The 4667-nt window shown below is 30.5% G+C and overlaps 1 non-coding gene across 1 annotated transcript; it reads right to left on the reverse strand.

Moving 5' to 3' along the window:
- Window positions 1-338: 338 nt before the first annotated feature.
- TRNAL-UAG (transfer RNA leucine (anticodon UAG)) lies at window positions 339-418 on the reverse strand. The gene has a single exon. It is a non-coding gene; the product is annotated as a tRNA-Leu (tRNA).
- Window positions 419-4667: the final 4249 nt, after the last annotated feature.

The following is a 4667-nucleotide window of genomic DNA, read 5'->3' on the forward strand; positions in this document are numbered from 1 at the left end:
AGGAATGGTATGAAGAATATACAGGGCCCATGAAAGGAAGATCAATGACTCATATAAATTACTTAATGGAAAATGTCCCGAGGAAGCCCAACGAGAAACTAAGAATCCTGTTATAGAGAAAAAAGTAACTATCATTCCTTTTTCTGACGAATCGCGTAATCCTCCAAGTTCACGAACTAATAAGGTTATAAAATGAATCGTAATCACAATTGAAATCGTTGAGAAAGAGATATGAGTTAGTATATGTTCTAAAGTTGCAAATAGCATAAGGGGAAGGTCCCATTACAAAATTGTAAATTTCGAATTGATTTCTAATCTATTGTATTCTTTTTCAAGAATGCCGCCACTCGGATTCGAACCGAGATGCTTGAGCACTGCTTCCTAAGAGCAGCGTGTCTACCAATTTCACCATGGCGGCTAACTTCAAATAATAGGTAACTTAAAAGAATAATAGCTATTATCTTGGGAATCGTCGATATTGGGAAAGTCCATAAAATTTAGGAACATTAGAGTTTTCATTAAAATAGACTTCGTTTGGTAGTATCGTTTCCATTTTTTTTTTTTACAATAAACTCTTGCTTTGCCCAATAGAAACACAAACACTGCTTGAAAGAGTTGGAACTTCTTTTTTCTAACTTGCAATTATAGAACTAATTTTTTCTAATTAATTTCCCCTTTACATTTTGAAAATTCTTTCAATACAATGAAAAAAATCCAAAAGGGTTTCTATTTAATGATGAAATTAAAATAAAATGGATAAATAGAAAAGGCTTTTTGGATTTTTTAAAAATTTCTAGAATGAAAGTCTTTATGCTCTTATTAATAAGATTTACTAACCTTATGATTTTGGAGAAGATAGGTGGAAGTTGTAAGTCCTATTGTAAGAATACTCCACTTTTCATAATTTTCCTAATAGAATATGAGGATTCTATTAGGAAAATTATGAAAAGTTCATTGATAGGAAAAGAATACTTAGCACACAGTATACCAAACAAAACTTTTTTTTTCTTGTATATATAAGATAAGAGGGGTTTTTTGTTCTAAGAATATTGTACCGAGTAATTCGACACATAAAAGTACATTCAAAGAAGAATCCAAATTATTAAATAATTGGAATTCTTTTTTGATAAGTCAATTCATATTATTCCAAAATCTTATTATTTGTTTGTTGCCCAGAAAAACCCTTTGGTTTTGGATGCTCATTACCGCTCGAAAATGATCTTGATTTTACTAAAGAATAAGATTGTACTATGGAAAAATAAGTCTTTTTCTTCCAAATATTTTTACGAATACGCTTTTTTGACATTGAAGTACGTTTTTTTGGAACTGCCATTCAAAAAGGAAATTACTTTTTTCTAGTTGTATGTGAAAGACATCTATTGCTGCAAATCAATCCTTCTTTCTTCTTTTTATTAGTATTTATACTTAGATACTGAAAGATACTTAAATTTTGAATTATTTTTTACTTCATTTTGTCTAATGCGGATAAGACAACAAGAATTTTTTAACATTTTTTCTTTATATATTTTATACTTTTTTTTTAATAATATAGAATATATAGAAGGGTTTCTCATTTAAATCTATTTATATCTATTTATATATCAAGTATACTCCATATATAGATATATGGTATGGAAGCCTATCCCCCATATAAGATAAGACGGGGGGATAAAAAGAAGGGAAAATGAAAATAGTTAATTAAGTTCAGAATGGTATTCCATAAAGGAAAGGAATTCCAATCAAAACAAAAAATACTGAGTCTCTTAAACAAGACATTCTAAAACTTAGGTAATTTATAGTCATTAGAATTTTAGTTCTATATGAAGTAAGGACTATTCGATAATTTCTTATAAACATAGGTTTTCATTGGAATTCACTCAATCAGTTAATTATGGAACAAGAGAGCTGTTTCATCTTTGTTTTAAAGAAATATAAAAATGAATTATGAATAGAAAGTAAAATGATTCCACTTTTTTTTTTTTATTTTTATAAATATCTTTATTTAGTTAATAAAATAACTTCGTTACCTAGTTATTTTATTAACTTTTTTAATTTAACCAACTAAACCCATTCTTAATTTTTAATTATTTCAATGAGATAAATTTTGGAAAAATTAAGAATTTCAGTATTTTTTCTTATTCTTTTTATTTATTCTTTCAGAAAGAGATAAGAATTGGTTTGGTGAATCGGAAACAATTTTATAGAAAAATTGAAGTAAAAATTGAAGTAAAAATTGCAATTTCTTTTCTTATGGAACATACATATCAATATGCATGGGTAATCCCTCTTCTCCCACTTCCAGTTATTATGTCAATGGGATTTGGCCTTATTCTTATTCCGACAGCAACAAAAAATCTTCGTCGCATATGGGCTTTTCCTAGTGTTTTACTCTTAAGTATAGCTATGGTATTCTCAGTTCAACTGTCTATTCAACAAATAAATGGAAGTTCGATCTATCAATATCTATGGTCTTGGACCGTCAATAATGATTTTTCTTTAGAATTTGGATACTTGATTGACCCACTTACTTCTATTATGTTAATACTAATTACTACTGTAGGAATCCTGGTTCTTATTTATAGTGATGGTTATATGTCTCACGATGAAGGATATTTGAGATTTTTTGTTTATATAAGTTTTTTCAATACTTCCATGTTGGGATTGGTTACTAGCTCCAATTTGATACAAATTTATTTTTTTTGGGAACTCGTGGGAATGTGTTCTTATTTATTGATAGGCTTTTGGTTTACACGACCAATCGCAGCGAGTGCTTGTCAAAAAGCTTTTGTAACTAATCGTGTAGGGGATTTTGGTCTATTATTAGGAATTTTAGGTTTTTTTTGGATAACAGGTAGTTTAGAGTTTAGGGATTTGTTCAAAATAGCTAATAACTGGATTCCTAATAATGGAATTAACTCTTTACTTACTACTTTGTGTGCTTTTTTATTATTCCTTGGTGCAGTTGCGAAATCCGCACAATTCCCTCTTCACGTATGGTTACCCGATGCTATGGAAGGGCCCACTCCTATTTCGGCTCTTATACACGCAGCAACTATGGTTGCTGCGGGAATTTTTCTTCTAGCTCGACTTCTTCCTCTTTTCATATCTTTACCTTTGATAATGAGTTTTATTTCTTTAGTAGGTACAATAACACTATTCTTAGGAGCTACTTTAGCTCTTGCTCAGAGAGATATTAAAAGAAGCTTAGCCTATTCTACAATGTCTCAATTGGGTTATATGATGTTAGCTCTAGGTATAGGTTCTTATCAAGCTGCTTTATTCCATTTGATCACTCATGCTTATTCAAAAGCTTTATTGTTCTTGGGATCCGGATCCGTTATTCATTCAATGGAACCTCTTGTTGGATATTCACCAGATAAAAGTCAAAATATGGTTCTTATGGGCGGTTTAAGAAAATACATTCCAATCACAAGAACTACTTTTTTATGGGGTACACTTTCTCTTTGTGGTATTCCACCTCTTGCTTGCTTCTGGTCCAAAGATGAAATCCTTAGTAATAGTTGGTTGTATTCGCCCTTTTTTGGAATAATAGCCTCCTTTACTGCAGGATTAACTGCCTTTTATATGTTTCGGATATATTTACTTACATTTGATGGGTATTTGCGTGTTCATTTTCAAAATTACAGTAGCACTAAAGAGAGTTCCTTGTATTCAATATCCTTATGGGGAAAAAGGATACCCAAAGGAGTGAATAGGGATTTCGTTTTATCAACAACGAAGAGTGGAGTTTCTTTTTTTTCACAAAATATACCAAAAATTCAAGGTAATACAAGAAATAGGATAGGATCCTTTACTACGTCTTTTGGGGCTAAAAAAACTTTTGCCTATCCGCATGAAACGGGAAATACTATGTTATTTCCTCTTCTTATATTACTACTTTTCACTTTGTTCATTGGATTCATAGGAATCTCTTTTGATAATGGAGGAATTGGTAATGGAATAGCAGAGTTAACCATATTATCAAAGTGGTTAACTCCCTCAATAAACTTTACCCAGGAAAGTTCTAATTCTTTTGTAAATTCATATGAATTTATTACTAATGCAATTTCTTCTGTAAGTCTAGCTATCTTTGGTTTATTCATAGCATATATCTTCTATGGATCCGCTTATTCTTTTTTTCAGAATTTGGATTTAATAAACTCTTTTTACAAAGGAAATCCTAAAAAAGAATTTTTAGATCAAGTAAAAAAAAATATATACAGTTGGTCATATAATCGTGGTTATATAGATATTTTCTATACTAGGGTCTTTACCCTCGGTATAAGAGGGTTAACCGAACTCACGGAGTTTTTTGATAAGGGTGTTATTGATGGAATTACCAATGGAGTGGGTCTTGCTAGTTTTTGTATAGGAGAGGAAATTAAATATGTAGGGGGAGGTCGAATCTCGTCTTATTTATTCTTTTTTTTATGTTATGTATCTGTGTTTTTATTCTTTTTTCTTTCTTAAGTTAAGGAATTTACAACAAGTCTCTTGCAAAAATAACTATCCTATCCCCTTTCTACAATCTCTCTATATCCTTGTTACATAAGGTAAGTATTGTATAATAGTTCGGTTTTCCGCGATTTTTTCCATTCCTCTGTGTAAATACCCTAATATGGGTTCACAATCAATAACATCCTCACCATCGAGAGTAACGATCAGTC

The sequence above is a fragment of the Triticum urartu genome, unplaced genomic scaffold (assembly GCF_056163025.1).
Source record: "Triticum urartu cultivar PI428250 unplaced genomic scaffold, HENAU_Tu73 scaffold2, whole genome shotgun sequence".
NCBI classification, from domain to species: domain Eukaryota; kingdom Viridiplantae; phylum Streptophyta; class Magnoliopsida; order Poales; family Poaceae; genus Triticum; species Triticum urartu.